The 17,300-nt window shown below is 36.7% G+C and overlaps 1 long non-coding RNA gene across 1 annotated transcript in view; it reads left to right on the top strand.

Annotated features, from left to right (window-relative positions):
• Nucleotides 1-14,006, top strand: part of LOC139358595 (uncharacterized) — an 86,990-nt gene extending 72,984 nt beyond the window's left edge. Inside the window, exons 2-4 of the long non-coding RNA XR_011613780.1 lie at nucleotides 2,061-2,200; nucleotides 3,327-3,424; nucleotides 13,486-14,006. This is a non-coding gene — a long non-coding RNA (uncharacterized lncRNA). The remainder of the gene's footprint in view (nucleotides 1-2,060; nucleotides 2,201-3,326; nucleotides 3,425-13,485) is intronic.
• Nucleotides 14,007-17,300: the final 3,294 nt, after the last annotated feature.

Below are 17,300 nucleotides of genomic sequence, written 5' to 3'. Positions count from 1 at the left end.
AAGACATAGGTTCTAACTTAACTAGCAGCTGCCGAAATGCACAACTGAAAAGCCATCATGGCCTTAATTAACATTGGGGCTCAATTTACATTTGTGTCTTGGGATTCCACTAATTTTAAATAAGGTATCCCTCTAATCTTAGGGGGTTATGGAACATAAAATAGAGAACAAATAGATATTCCTCACCTTAACTCTTATATTGCCTTGCCTAAATCCTTCATGGTTATGGTACCCATTGTCCTAAAATGTTTTTGACTATGGCTAAAGACACTTTGATCAAATGAGTAATAAATTTAAATTAAATCAAGTCTTTGGCACTTGCAAATTGGCTTGAAAAAGTGAAACTCCATTGTTCTTCCACTACAGTTAACATAGTTAACATGGTGCAATGTAAAGTCAATCAAGGATTTAAATCAAGCAAAAAAGGCCTATTCAGAGAAAGGGTGATTATTTTCATTACTTCCACATGTATAGCCTAAGCTAGGCTCTTCTTAAACTTAGAAAGAGTGAATAGCCTTTACAGTTGATTACCACAAGCTTAACGCCACTTAATGCTGTGAACCAAATCCTCTCAGATGAAGAAGCAAAGTATGCTTTTACTTGTGTACCCATGGGATACTTCAGTAGCTTCAATGTTGTACAGTCTTCACTGCCAGGATCTTAAACATGCCCAACTTTCTCCAGGAGCACAGGTGTAATCTTACTGACAGCATCCTCCTCCAGAGGAGATTCATTTGACATGCTCATTCAGTACACAAAGATACTCAAAAAGGAGTTAAAAAAATAAAATAAAATGAGGAATTGCTCTGCACATAGTACAAAACCCACTATCCTGTTTAGAGTTCTGAGAATTATTTGGTAAACTGACGGACACTCCACTCCTTTCCTGACACTATCAAAAAAACCACTATTGACCTTTTTATCACCCACAATGTTGAAACCAACCAAATATCTTTTAGGCATGTTTTGTGCTCTGGAGGTGAAATATTTATCATTTACAAATTTTGCTTAAGATTATTTATGTTGTCATTCATCGTTACTTGCAAATCAGCCTACCTTGCATACAACCCCCTCCAACAAAGGTTGCTAAACATCTGTAAAAATCACAATAAAACAGCCACTCCCATTCGTGTCCCCAAAGACTCCTTCACTGTAGCATCTTTATAAACCTTCTCTCATGGTTCCCAGAGGCTTTGTTCCATAAGTTTATCACAATATTTGGTGTATGACTTTCTTACACAGTAAATTTTTCTACCTGGCCTCACAGTATAGGTCATTAAAGAAGCAATTCCTGGTCACATACTATACTCTCTTGAAAACAGAGGCTCTTACAAACCCAAGATCCTTGACCTTTCATACCCAGCTACCTACTCTGCCTTAGGTCGTGGAAGCAGCAACCCAAAAGCTTAGCACATCTATTGAACTCCCTTGCTATTGAAGCTCTCTTTGCTCAAAGATGTGATCCTTCTTTCATATCTCACCTGCAATAGAACGTAGCCTCCACTTTCTTTGACAGATATTATGTTGCTGGAGAAGGTCACTCCTCAGTTCCCTTGGCTACCTAGGGACCCCCCTGGGATCAACTGAGTTAATTACAAATGGAGTTACTGTAATTTTCAGATGGCATCTGGAGGAAGCCAAATATTTGAGCTGTGTTGAGATGGCTGTTCTGAGGGCCTGCAAACAGTAGCAGCCCTGCAAAACTGTCTTTTGTGGGGGAGACTTTAATCTGTGGAGAAAATATGCATGATGCAACCAGGCTTTCTCTGAAGGCCCTCCCTTGTTCAGATCTAGGAAAGATTAACTGAAGGTCTGATAGCTTTAAAGACCTAAAAGAAACGTTTACCATATTTTCTCCCTGAGGGTTACTACCTGTGAGAGATTTCATCTGCTTTACAGGACCATATTTGCTAAACAGGCATCCTCTTTTTTCCCATCCCATAACCTGTTTTGCTGCCCTAACCTGTATTGTCTTGCTCCAAGGCCCCCATTTTTTTCTGTAACTCCTATGCACGTTAATAAATTCGTAAACATTTTCCTTTGAATCTGCCTTTTGTCAGGTGACTTCTGAAAAAACTTTCAGAAAGCAAACGGAAGCCTTAGCACCTACACGTTTTCATCATCACATGTGACGGAGCTCATGGAGAATTGCTGCTTTCCATCCTTTAACTAGGACATTCTAATAAAGATGGGATCCAAGGTCAGTACAATTAAGGCGATTTCTGAGAGATGATCAAAAACTAACAGTGGCATATTGATACAAGTATATAATATATCTATAAGTATATTTGTCATTGCTAAGCAAAGCCAAAATTATAACAAAACAGAAACACAATAAAAAATCTCTATCACATGCAGCAACATGAATGACTCGAAAATATGCTGACCAATAGAAAATGCACAAAACAATGTATAAATGAAAGCTCATTTTTGTTTCTTAATGTGTGATAACAGCACTATTTTTTGTAGAAAGTATTCTCATAGGTAGGAAATATTACTTTGAATGTAGTTTCACAATATGTGCAACGTGCAGAAAGTATAAAATGGTTCAGCCATGACATTAAATAAATGAATAAATAAATGATATGCTGATAGATACAGATGTATAGAGACAAATATAACACAATAATTAACAATTTTGTAACCTATCTACTTTTTTTAACTTTTCTGACTTTATTAATATTTAAAGTACAATTGGAAGGAGTGTATGAGGCAAAATAACCAATTTCAATTAATTTGTGAAAGTGAGAACTCAGACAATATAAAAACCAACAGATCTGAAGAATTTTATGTTAAACTATAAGTTGAATATTTATAATAAAAAGGCTTTGTTTTTTATACTTTTGGGTTTTTTGCTTACTCTTAAATTGTGTAAGTCCATTCAGATGAAGATTTTATATTTATTTATTTATTTATTTATTTATTTATTTATTTATTTAAGATGGACTCTCACTCTGTCGCCCAGGCAGGAGTGCAATGGTGTGATCCCAGTGCACTGCAACCTCTGCTTCCTGGGTTCAAGCAATTCTTCTGCCTTAGACTCCTGAGTAGCTGGGATTACAGGCGTGTGCCACCACGCCAGTCTAATTTTTATATTTTTAGTAGAAACGGGGTTTCACCACATTAGTCAGGCTGGTCTCAAACTCCTGACATCATATGATCCTCCTGCCTTAGCCTGCCAAAGTGCTGGGATTACAGGCATGAGCCACCATGCCCTGCCTGTCCATACAGAGATTTTTATACATAATAGTTATATTGTTTTTTTTTTAATTTTGTGTCTTCTGTACCATATATTTAACTTCCTCCATTTTCTTCTATATATAAAGTTATCATCTTCTGAGATTTCTTTACTCTGTTCAAAGAAGTTCACTTCATTCCTGCTTTGACCACAAGATGTCTCCTGCAGCATTGACTTCAGTAAATGGTAATTTAAACTACTAGTAACACCACATTTTATAACATTTTATTTTAAAAACTCTATATTTCTTAGTGATGATTCTCTACAGAGTCTAGAGAGAATTCCTTCTGAAATAAATTGATTGGACAAAACTTATCACTTTCTCACTTAACATAAAAAAATTACATGACCTCACTAATATGGGGAATGTAAAAACTGCATCTCGTGGAAGTAGAGCATAGAATAGTGGTTACTAGAAGATGGAGATGTAGAGAGGATGGACTGGCAATGAGACATTGATCAATGGATTCAAAGCCACAGTTAGGAGAAATGAGTTCTGCTGGTTTATTGCATAATGAGATGACTAGTTACCAATAGTGTAGTGTATATTTTTAAATAGTTAAAAGAGAGGTTTTTGAATGTTCTCATCACAAATAAATGATAAATGTGTTTAAGATGATAAATATGCTAATTACCCTATTTTGATCATTACACAATTTATATACATATGGCAACATCACATTGTACCCCATAAATAAGCACAATTATTAAGTGTCAATTTTATATATATATATATATATTTTTTTTTTGAGACGGGGTCTCACTCTGTCGCCCAGGCTGGAGTGCAGTGGTGCGATCTCAGCTCACTGCAACCTCCATCTCCCTGGTTCAAACAACTGCCCTGCCTCAGCCTCCTGCCTCCCGAGTAGCTGGTATTACAGGCACATGCCACCACGCCTAGCTAAATTTTTGTATTTTTAGTAGAGACGGGATTTCACCATGTTGGCCAGACGGCTCTCGAACTCCTGACCTCAGGTAATCCACCTGCTTTGGCCTCCCAAAGTGCTGGGATTATAGGCATGAGCCACCGTGCCCGGCCAATTACATTAAAAAAAATTTTTTTCAATGCTTATAAAATCTTAAAAACGCCACGCACTTAGGAATTAATATAATCACGGTTGTATAGAATGTGCCTCCCTGAAACTTAAACTGTTTAGAGAAATTTTAAAACACCTAAATAAATGGAAAGACAAAAATTGAAAAAAGAAAAAAAAGATACTACTGCTATACAAACAAGCAAGCAAAACACACTTTCAATTTCCTTACAGCTTAGTATCCATGAATTCAAAATGAGAAGTTTTACTAGGTGTCAATTTCATGGCAAGCTCTGCGATGCCTATTAGAACCAGCAAAGTGTACTTTCAGGCAAGGCAGATATTTCTAAGTGACGTTATCTTTTTTCCAAGATGGAGTCTTGCTCTTTAGTCTAGGCTGCAGTGCAGTAACACGATCTCTGGTCACTGCAACCTCCACCTCCCAGGTTCAAGCAATTCTCCTGCCCCAGTGTCGTGAGTAGCTGGGACTACAGGCACTCACCACCACATCTGGCTGATTTTTTTTGAAGTTTTAGTAGAGACAGGGTCTTACCATGTTGGCCAGGCTGGTCTTGAACTTCTGATATCCTGATCCACCCACCTTCGCCTCCCAAAGTGCTGGGATTACAGGCATGAGCCACCCCGCCCAGCCTTATGACACCATTTTACAACGTCTCTCTCTTCTTTATTTTATGGTATTCCATACACCTGAAAGATACAAAGGTTTCTCAGAGACATTCTCATCAGCTAACCATTTAATATGTTACCAAATTCTTTAATGCAAAAAATAAAATTGGAGTCATAAGAAATCAAGATTGTATTCAAACAATATAGTAATTTTGAGATATTTTCTTTCAAAGCCCAACCTTCTCTACTTATTTTGTGCTGCTGTTGCAAGGACTTGGCCAAGACATTTCTCTTTTGCCAACTTGATATCAGTTTAGCTCTTCCTCTAGGAATCTCCACAGGGGGAAGTTGGTGTCTGGAAGGAGGAGTAATATACCACTTGCTTCTTTGTGTTTTCTTGCTTGATCATGTGGACATCACTTCAGCAATTTCTTCATCAGTGTATTTCAGTTAGATATCTTTCCACAGTATTATAAACAGTCCCATTGAACTTCCCTAGAAGCATCCAAAATTATTTGGCAGATAGCTCTACGCTAAGCTTTGAATTCTGGCCACCAGTGGGTCTAACTGGTTTGCATAGCACTATAGAAGGACCATCATCACAAGCAGTCACATAAGACCTTGAGGTAGAGTGGTTTCGGTGAAAATGTGCATGAAAAGTGACTATTGCAGCTCATCCAGATTCAACTGAGCAAGAAGAAATGGGCAGCACTCCTATTTTGACTTCTGGCTACCCCTTGCTCTATGGAGATCTGCCTATGCCCTATACTAGTCTACTCTGTTATGGATGCTTTGAAGTAAGAGCTGATCATAATGTCTAAAAATGATGTGATATCAGAAGTCTAGTGGAATAAGCTATAGCTCCTCCTGCAGCAGTTACTCCCAAGGCTTTAGTTACTACTCATCTTCTCTCTTAACCAAGCTTAGAATGTCAGCTAGTTGGTTTTCTTGTCCAGTAGAGTGGTATAGACATAGATTCTCAAAACTTTTGGTCATCTAGTTACCTTGTCTTGTCAGGTTATAGTCACAGCAGCTGTCAGGTGACTACTGTCACCAAGTTTGGAAGTACCCAGAAGCAGCTCATTGAATTATTCAAATTTCATACTTACTCTTTCCTCTTCTCATCATGCCGAAGGATTCCTAGTACTTCATAACATTCTAGAAAATTTGCCCACTAGTAGAATAATGTCTTTCTTTGCCTGATGATCTAGTATCAGCATTTAAAGTCTAAAGTCACATGATAGCATCCACAGCATTAGTTCATGGAAGGAATTCCTTCCCTCACCCTATTGGTGTAATTAGCTATAAACCCTCATAGACTAAAAAGACTGAGGAGCACGAATTTTGCAATTGGTAATTGAAAGCGATGGTAATAAAAAGCAATTCTGCTATCACACAGTGATTCCTAGATGCAAGTCTTCTACCCATTGAATCTCAGCAAGATATAACGAACACTGGTTCCATATGTGTACCATATCATGTCCAACAAAATACTCCAGTAACATATTTCAGCGCCTACTTGGTGATTTCATGGAAATTTTAAGAGAACACTGCAATGCTCTACTGGCCACTCTCGTCAGCATCAGTGTGTCAGTGCCTTCTCTCTGCATCTCAGCTCTTCTGGGTCTTTCATCTAATTTACACAACCTAATAATCCTAACTTCATCAGTTGCTCCTCCCAACATAACAGAGTAACTGTAACTCTCTAATATCTTGATGTCCATCTCATTTATTTTGTTCTCTGCAATCTCCATTACCAGTTCAAATAACTCTTTATGCCATCTTACCTGTGTTAGAATAACTAATATACTTTGTATATTCTTGAGTAGCACCAGAGAACCAGAGAAACTTCGAGCCACACATAGCCTTTTACTTAATGTGGTATAACATTCTGAAGGTAGAGAATGGGGAGGGGAATTGTAAAGAAGAAATTAGTGTCAAACCCATTACAGAGATGCTGTGGCTATGGGTAAAATTGAAGTTCAAGTAACCAAATGTTTTTTAAGTCATAAGAAAGTGGTACCTTGTGGAATGTGGTCATTAGAAGATAAACCATAGCAGCAGGAATACGGAGAAACACTAAAGAGAAACTGTTGAAAATGCCATCACTTTCTGTATAAATGAAGGGCAAAAAAATAGAAACCGCTTTGGTACTTAACACTATTAAAAGATTTCTAAGCTAGATGATATGGTCCAGAATATAATAATATTATACAGAAATTCAAGCAATGTCTTTACTAGAATTTGTACAAACCATGTGCAATTGTAATTAGAAAACAGAGTGGTCCCATGAGTGGGAGTTGGCACTGTAATTTAGTGACCAAAAACCAGCAGTGCCATATCTCCTGGCATGGGCCTTTACAGGACAATGCAAGACTCCCTCCCCCAGTACCAGTAACATTCTCATTGAGAAACATAATCTCAGATGCTAGTTTTAAACTATTTTCTAATGATATATTTTCTAAAATCACTTCCTTGCATTTTACCTTATACACTATCTGGCTCATGTAATACTTTAGTAAGAAAACATTTAACTAATGAATCTAAAAATGTTAACTGAATAAATCTTAAGCACAAGATTCTTGAGTTTTGTAACATGCAACCTTCGAAATTACATAAGTACTTTCTATTAATCTTATTCAATTTGGAAAGGCACAGATATTCTCAAGATTTCAAAGCTGTTTATGTCAAAACAGTGATAAATGTTTGCAGATGTAGTAGAATCAAACAGTGTTGCAAATGTTTTGCTTTTAAAATGGTATAAGACTTTGACTTCATTTCTTCACAAATTTCCTGCTCATAATTCTTTTCTTTGTAAATATTTATATGAAGTAGTCAGGATATAAACCTTGAAAGCTGAAAAAAATGTAGATTATCTGTGGAAGGAAAAAAAGTTTTGCTGGAATCACTGCTGCTGGCTGGCTATGTGAGAATGAAAATATTCAATAGTTTATATCTGGGGCAGCTGTAAATGTGAGAACTTTGCAAATAAATTTGAACTAAGTAAATAGCATATAAAGAGAAAATTCAGAAAAAAAAATCTAATTGTAAAGTATGTTTTTGTATAAAATGCAGCCTAGAAGTATTAAAAATCCCTCATCCCAAATTTTGTCTGGGATAATATGTTTTTCTGATATACTTTATAACATTCTCAGGAGAGCAATAATATTGCTATTAAAATGCTCTAGGGATTTTTCTGACTTTAAAGAGATTAAGAATTCATTTAAAAAAATAGAAATAACCATTCAATGGAAATGCCATTCTTACAATCTTTAAATAGCTATTTCTTTAATCTATCACATGTTGTTGCTGTTTGTTTGCATGTTGTTTTTTGTACATAAATGCCTCTATGAAGAGTGAAAAATAAAATGACTTTTTAAGGTATTTCTTCCCTCTTTCCTTTGGCAATTCGCAATAAAACTTTGATGTATCTTACAATGAAGTTGTCTGAAAAGTTGCTAGAACAATGCAGGTGGTTTACTGAGTTCATTACTGAATGAAAACTATTAAAATTTCAGGAACAGAAACTGATTATTGGTTATGTTCATTACAGATTATAATTTGTAATTATTAATAAAAACTGATCATTAGATTCTTAATAATATAAAAGTTATAATCTGATTAATATCCATGAATACAATTTTGAGCAGAAACAATTTTTCATTAGTTGAAATACTATTTCATTATTTGTATTTCATTAGTTGTTCATTAGAAGTAGTTCATTAGTTGAAATACTAATACATTTCAAGAATTGAACGTAGCTGACTTCTAAGAAGCCCCATTAAAAATGCCCTTCCAGGCTGCTTTACAATGAGAAAGAGCTTTCCACCCTCGAGTTATGGGGATGGCTGAACCCATGACACCTGACCCTGGGCAGATGAAATCAGCAGCAGTTTATCAGACACATATACTCACAGACCAGGGGAGGACAACGTAGCATGCTATTCAAGGCCACACAGGGATTGTATTTGGGAACAGATTGAAGAAGCAGGAACTGTGGGAGGCAGGATTTGTAGTAGCAAAAGTGTGGGGTAAACCCTGGTCCCCAAAGGAGGGTGTGATTGACTTTTTTGAGTAATTTCACTGAATGGCAAGGAAATGAAACCTGCTTCTAAGGGGTAAGCAGGAATTGTATCTACTCTGCATGAAAAGGAGGAGACTTTATCCGTGGGAGCAGTTGGGAAGGAGAACTTGTAGTATAACAATGTGAAGACTCCCTGGGTTTTCCTAGATGTCAAGGCAACATACAGTACTGAGCCTTAATTTTAAGACTTCTACCACATATTTCTTCTCTTGACTTTCGCAATTATTTGAAGCTATTACCTTAAGAAATGGAGCAAAAATGTGTCAGTCATATAAAATATTTTACTTCTGTGGCTAATGTTTATCATAATCATTTGAATCTATGTTTAAGAATGGGTTTGCACTGTAAGGGAGTGAGGATTGAGAAATTCCTACAGGGCACAGTGTTCAATATTTAGATGATGGACACACTAGAAGGTCAACTTCACCATTATGCAACACACCCCTGTAACAAACTTGCACATATACCCCCCTGAATCTATAAAAAATATAATAAATACTAGCTAGAGAAAACTACAAAAAAGAAAGTAAACATTATCTCACTCATTTCAAAAGTCCTTTAAAAAAGAATGGATTCAGTCACTCATTCTTACATTTATAGAAAGATAAATCTCTATGAAATCTATCATAAATTCATAAATGCATGGAAAATAGAAAGTGTACAGGGCATGTGCATTAGTCCGTCTTCACATGGCTATAAAGGACTACCTGAGAGTGGATAATTTATAGAGAAAAGAGGTTTAATGGAATCACAATTCCACAGACTGTACAGGAAGCATGGCTGAGAGGCCTCAGGAAACTTACAATCATGGTGGAAAGCAAAGGGGATGCAAGCACATCTTTATACTGCAGGAGGAAAGAGAGAGAGAGAGAGAGAGAGAGTAAAGCGGGAGGTGCTACACACTTTTAAACCATCAGCTCTCATGAGAACTCACTCACTATTATGAGAACAGCAAGGGGAAAATCCACCTCGATGATTCAATCACCTCCCACTAGGTCTCTCCCCCAACATTAGGAATTACAATTCAACATGAGATTTGGGTGGGGACAAAAACCAAGCCACTTCATTCCACTCCTAGACACTAACAAATTTCATGTTCTTCTCACATTTCAAAACACTATCATGCCTTCCCAAGAGTCCCCAAAGTCTTAACTCATTCCAGCATTAATTCAAAATTCCACAGTCCAAAGTCTCATGTGAGAAAAGGCAAGTCCCTCCTGCCTATTAGCCTGTAAAATAAAAATAATAATAATAAAAGTTAGTTATCTCCAAGATACAGTGGGTGTGCAGGCATTGGGTAAATGGTCCTGTTCCAAGTGGGAGAAATTGATCCAAACAAAGGGGCTACAGGCCCCATGCAAGCTCAAAACCCAGCAGGGGAGTCATTAAATCTTAAAGCTTCAAAACTCCTTTGACTCCAGGTCTTACATCCAGGACATGGGAATGCAAGAGGTAGGCTCCTAAGACCTTGACCAACTCCATTCCTGTGGAGGGCACAGCACCTGCAGCTGCATTCATGGGCTGGTGTTGAGTGCCTATGACTTTTCCAGGCTCAGAGTGCAAGCTGTCAGTGGATTTACCATTCTGGAATCTGGAGGATGGCGGACCTCTTCTCACAACTCCACTAGACAGTGACCCAGTGAGGACTCTTTGTGAGGGCTCCAATCCCACATTTTTCCCTCCACACTGCCCCAGGAGAGTTTTTCCATGAGGGATCTACACCTGCAGCAGACTTCTGCCTGGACATCCAGGTGTTTTCATACATCCTCTGAAATCTAGGCAGAGGATCCCAAACCTCAATTCTTGCCTTCTGTGCACCTGCGGGCCCAACACCATGTAGAAGCCACAAAAGCTTGAGGCTTGCCCCACCTGAAGCAATGGCCCAAGCTGTACCTTGGCCCTTTTTAGTGACAAATGGAGGTCGAGTGGCTAGGATGCTGGATGCCATGGCCTGAGGCTTCATAGAGCATCAGAGCCCTGGGTCTGGCTCATAAAATCATTATTTTCCTCCTAGGCCTCTAAGGCTGTGATAGAAGGGGCTGCCATGAAGCTATCAGAAGTGTCCTGAAGTCATTTTCTCCATTGTCTTGGCTATTAACATTCAATTATTTTTTACTTATGCAAATTTCTGCAGCCTTGGATTCTTCCCCCAGAAAATGGGTTTTTCTTTTGTACTGCGTGGTTGGGCTGCAAATTTTCCACGCTTTTACGCCCGTCGTCAGTTTTAAATTTAAGTTCTAGTTTCAGATCTTCTCTTTGTTTATGCAAATGAGCATAGGCTTTTAGAAGCAGTTAGGCCATATCTTGAACACTTTGCTTCATAGAATTTTTTTTTTTTCTGCCAGATACTCTAAATCATCTCTCTCAAGTTCAAAGTTTTACAGATCTCCAAAGCATGGGCACAAGACTACCAATCTTTTTGTTAAGCATAGGCAAAATGACCTTTACTCCAGTTCCCAGTAAGTTCCTCATCTCCATCTGAGACCATCTCAGCCTGGACTTCACTGTCCATGTTACTATCAGCATTTTGGTCACAACCATTCAACAAGTCATTAGGCAGTTCCAAACTTTCCCTTATCTTTCTATCGTCTCCAGGGCCCTCCAAACTGTTCCAACCTCTGCCTGTTAACCAGTTTCAAAGCTAATCCCACATTTTCAGGTATATTTATAGCAAAGCTCTCCTTCTCTGGTACCAATTTTCTGTAATAGTTTGTTTTCTCGCTGCTGTAAAGAATTACCTGAGGCTGGGAAATTTATGAAAATAAAAGGTTTAATTGACTTACAGTTCTGTAGACTGTACAGGAGTCATTCCTGGGAGGTCTCAGAGAACTTACAATCATGGTGGAAGTTGAAGGGGAAGCAAGCATGTCTTCACATGGCAGCAGGAGACAGTGAGAGGGAAGGGGGAAGTGCCACACACTTTTAAACCATCAGAACTTGTGAGAACACATTTGGGAGAACAGCAAGGGGATACCTTCCCTTGTGATCCAATAACCTCCCAACAGCCACCACAAAACACTGGGAATTACAATTCAACATGAGATGGGGACATGAAGCCAAACCATATCAGTATGGCAAACATTTTTCAAAACATTATTATATGCCAGTTTCTTTATTTGTATATATAAATGTTTATCTTGTCAGAGCATTGTGTTTTGCTCTAAAATTGCTACTGAAAGGGGAAAAAAAGATGCATCTAGTGGTATGTATTGACAACCAGGTTGTAAAAGTATGGATTAACTCAAAAGTCCACAGTCCAAAGTCTCATCTGAGAAAAGGCAACTCCCTTCTGCCTATGAGCCTGCAAAACAGAAAAAAAAAAAAAAAACTTAGTTACTTCCAAGATACAATGGGGGGACAGGCATTGGGTAAATAGTCCTGTTCCAAATGGGAGAAATTGGTTCAAAGGGGTTAAATGTCAAGATATTGAGTTGCTTAGTCAAAACAGTTATATTAAACAAAGTGGTTTATTGTGGGCTCACATTATCTTTTTTCTTTGTTTTGTATATTAATTGGTTTTCTTATTTAAAAATTATTAAAGATCCTCAGAGCACTTAAAATGGGCTACATAATTGAAATAATGCAAATGTATTAAAAACACCATCTTAGTTATTAAAAAGAGTTCAAGAAAGGGGTGAAAATGGAAATTTATGTTTTGAAACATCATATTAAGCATTATGATCATGATAAACAGAAGAAGTGCCTAACTGGAACATTCAGTACAAGTAAGGGTTATGGATTATGAGAGGAAACGAAACCACCCTGATTCTTCTAACACAACAAAGAGAAAGAGCTGGGGTTGTGTGAATATATTCAAGGGAGCTGTCAATGCAGAACTATATAAAGAATAATTTGTGAAAATAGAAATAATGTTCTGTAAAACCCAGGCCTTGCCTTCCATTTCAATCTCTTTTCCTACCAGCTTTCTTTTGATTATGCCTCTGACATATTGTTTCTGCTTCTTGAACAAACCTAGTTCACCCATGCTTCAGAGACTTTGAACCTTATTTTCCCTTTGCCTGAGAGGATCTTTGTCTTTGCATGGTTGGCTATTTCAGTTCACATCTCAGCTCAGATGTCTCTCTTTCCAGAAAGCTTTTTTATGCTGTCCCTCCTTTTCAGACTTTGTTACATTCAAACTGCTTCATTTCATTATTTTTTTAAGATTGGTATCACTTTTCAAAATTATCTTTTCTATCTGATTTTATTTTCATTGTATTTTTGTTTCCTACTAGACCAACAGTCACATCGGAACAAGAACCATGGTGCTGACTAATGCTATACCCCTAGGCATATAATAGTGTATGACAGAAAACCCGCAGTCCATACATATGAATGGATAGATGAATGATACATTAATAGAATGAGACAAGAAAATTCAGTGTGTGCCATATCACCAATATATGCCATATTTCCCTTTGATGAATGACTTTGAATTTGAAGGATATTAGGATTTGTTGAAGAATTTGAAGAGAAGTAACATGATCTGTTTGTGTTTTTAGAAAACCGAGGAAAATGTGTACCAAAGGATGAGAGCAGGTAAAGAGCAAGATGGAATAAATAGCATTGAATTCTAAACTAAGTCATATGCAAGATTCACGGAACAAAAAAACTATTTGCCAAACACCAAGGAAGTAAAAATCAACCAGACCTAATAAAAAATGAATATTGAAGATAAAGTACAGGGTGGAGAAAATGATATTAAGTATGCTACAGATTTCTGTGCTTATCATCTTACTTACAAGGCACCAGAAGATTTAATGTTTTGCTTTGGTTTATATTTCCCTAGAAATGGTTAAGTACTTATTCAGCATAATAGCATCTCTACCACATAACAGCTCTGAGAGGATGAATACATATAAAGAGTTTAAAATACTTTTTAGGAGTTATATAATTGTTCACATTATAACAGTTTATATTTCCAGCTTCACATTTCTGAAAACATTTGTGAAAGGCTGGTAATACTTTCTCCTAAACACATCTTTATCTGAACTACTTAAAATGCATATAATTGCTACTTTGTATTAAAGATTAATAATTACTTTAAAACTGACATTTTAAATGAGCTGTTTTTCTATAATTTGATTATCAAATTTTGTTTTATTAACTGCTACATGATTGTAGCAGTCATGTGTGGGATTAAAACACATTTAGATTGTACTTTAGTATCACTTATAATTATCCAAAAATTATTTTGGGCAAATAAGTTTTGGATGGTATATTACTCAGATATTTCATTTATAAAGGGGTAAAAATTATTCTATAAGGATTAACTCGGTCCAAGAGAGGCCCAGGTCACTTTCTCTTTTCAAACCTTCTTGAGTAATCAGGAACTCCAGCACAAGTCCCATGCCTCATGGGCCCCTGAGTTTCAGTGTCTTTCTGAAAATATTGAAGTTCCTCTCTAGCATTTGAGATTAGCTGATTCCAGCAAGGATATCTATGCGGGGCAGTGCAAGCCCAGACCTGGATCCATAATAGAGCTCTCTGACCCTGTGTCTCCATATATAGGATCCAACAAATTTCCCAACACAGTCCCAGAATTATGTTTTTGGGGTTGTCCCAGTCAAAGTCCCAACTCCAGACCCAGTTCCAGAAGGGAAACCTGGTAAAATGATTGTTTGCATTCCACAGTCAGAATAGAATGTCTTTCATGAAGCTGCAGAAAATTAGCTGCATATATAGTGCCAAAATGATGAATTTAGATGACTTTTACTCATGTCAGACACAGGAAAAGATCAGGATTCTGGCCTACCTAAAGACCACCTCTGACTTGTGGTCTCAAGTCATGTGTGTGGGTCCTTTCACTGGGTTTTCCTGGTCCATGTTCCCACTGAGGTGCTGCCTCTGGTCTGTAGCTCCTGAAAGCGGCAGGAGCAGGGAAATACTTTATTTACCTTGTACACACTCCCTATCTACTACTGACGTCCATCCCCTCTAGTATCAGCAGGTCTTCTGTGGTTGGTCACATCAATCACATCTGAGATTTGACAATATCGAAGAACCACTCTGATTTGTGTCTTTTCTCCAATCAGGGCTGTCTTTATGAATGTGCAACCTGTGCAATATCTCAGAGCACTTCTTTGAGAGGGTCTCATTCTTTATTTAATTCTCTGCTATTGCTATCTTACAGTTTTGTGCAATTTTTTAACAATAGTCCTTAATTTTTGTTTTTCACTGGATCCTGCATGTTATACAGCCAATCCTTCCTCTGATTGAGAAGGTAATAACATGATCTCCCAAGTAGGTCTTAAGCTTTCCTGGACATGTGGCAAGCATTCTAGAACAAATTAGAATGTTCTTTTCACCTAGTCCATGCACTCCTAGTTTGGTCTGCATGCAGACAGAAACATGTGGAAGGCAATTACGTGGTCAATGTTGAAAGAGATCACATTCTAGAAGTGTAATGATTGTGGCCTAAGAGTTCTCCCAGTAAATGCATTTGGAATACATGTAGCTCTACATTTCTGTTATAAAATTTCAAATGCTAAATATAACAGGACCAGAAAGTGAATATGGTTCAAATATTTCATTCTCTTTCACACTCTTGGTAAGACTAGCATCTGTCATCATCACTAACTCATCTTTCAGAGAGTAATTGGAAGCCAGTATTTAGTGGTGGGTTGGGAGATGATGTAGCGTCCTGAACAAAGATGCAACCAACATAAAATACACAGCATTAAGAAAATTCAGAGACAATTAGTACTAAATAGTTTCAATAGAAAGAAATCTGTGGAGCCATACAGTTATGAGTCACATAGAATTGCTACATATTCCACTGGGATGAGAGAGAGAAATTTTTCCAGTAACAGCACACTTAACATTGAAAAACTTGATGAGATAGTGTCTAGATCTAAACAGAAAAACAGCGTGCTCTGATACTACAAATAATCTTCTGAAATATATAACTAAATCTTCTCTTCCGATTTTTCTAAATCTTCATTGATAAATCACCATATCCCACATAGACCCACATACTTTGTAAGCATTTTTTTAATCAAATAGTTTGTATAGACAAGGGCTACACAGAAATGTATTATCTTTGTATACCACACACTCTAGTGGTAGTCCTGGACTCTGATATGTTAAATTCTGGAAATGTCAAAATTGAGCTATAAAATTAAATATAAATTAAAGCTAAAATGTAACCAATTATATTGCATATAAACAAATACGAGTGCACGCATAACCCCATTTAGCTATAAAACCAAAAGTTAATCTGTGTCCACTGTGAACAATTTAATAATCATGTTTTCCTATTTCACCACCTCACTCCTACCCCTAAAATGCATGTAACCACAAATTTCTCTGCTAATATGTGTTTCTTACTTAAGTCACAAAAATTCTAGGAATAATATAATAAAAAGATTTAAAGATGTTCAGAACTGGAAACTAGGTTTTGTAATTTTTTTCTGTTCAGCAAATGTGTCAAAAGGAATATTAAATTATATTCAAATTATCTGTCTAGAAAATTGTATTTAATATAATTTTATATGAAACATAATCCAGGATCTATCAGTTTGAAATATACAGCAAAAACACAGAAAATAAAAAAAATTATAATGTCATACCCAGTAATTAAAACAAATACAGTAATGCATCATTTAATGACAGGGATATGTTCTGAGAAAAGCATTCTTAGGTAATTTTGTCATTATTGGAACATCACAGAGTGTACTTACCCAGAACTAGACGCTGGAGCCTGCTACACACCTCAGCTGTATGATATAGTTCATTGCACCTAGGCTATTCACCTGTACAATATGTTACTGTACTGAATGCTGTAGGCAATTGTCACACAATGATGAGTGTTTGTATAAACACAGAAAAGTTACAAACATTAAAAGTACAATTTAAAATATTTAACATGGTGCCTCTTTAGAGGGTACTTACCATCAATGGAGTTTATAGGACTGGAAATTGATCTGAATGAGTCAGTGGGTGAGTGGTGACTGAATGTAAAGGGCTAGGACATTACTGTGTGCTGCTGTAGACTTTATAACACTGGAAAATTAGGCATCACTAAATTCATTTTAAATTCTTATTTCAAAATTTTATTTCTTCAATAAAAAATTAACCTTAGCTTACTGTAAGTTTTTACTTTGTAAACTTTTAACTTTTTTAACTTCTTGACTTTTTGTGACAACACTTAGTTTAAAACACACATTGTACAGCTATACAAACATTTTCTTCCATTTATTCTTATTCCAAAATATTTTTAATTTTTTATTTATTTTTTAAACTTCTTGTTAAAAACTGAGACATAAACACATACATTAGCCTAGGCCTACCTATATGTTTGTGATCATCAATAGAA

This window comes from Macaca nemestrina, chromosome 15 (genome assembly GCF_043159975.1).
Source record: "Macaca nemestrina isolate mMacNem1 chromosome 15, mMacNem.hap1, whole genome shotgun sequence".
Classification (NCBI taxonomy): domain Eukaryota; kingdom Metazoa; phylum Chordata; class Mammalia; order Primates; family Cercopithecidae; genus Macaca; species Macaca nemestrina.
Note: the sequence above shows the minus strand (reverse complement) of the source record. Positions and strands in the feature narration are given on the sequence as shown.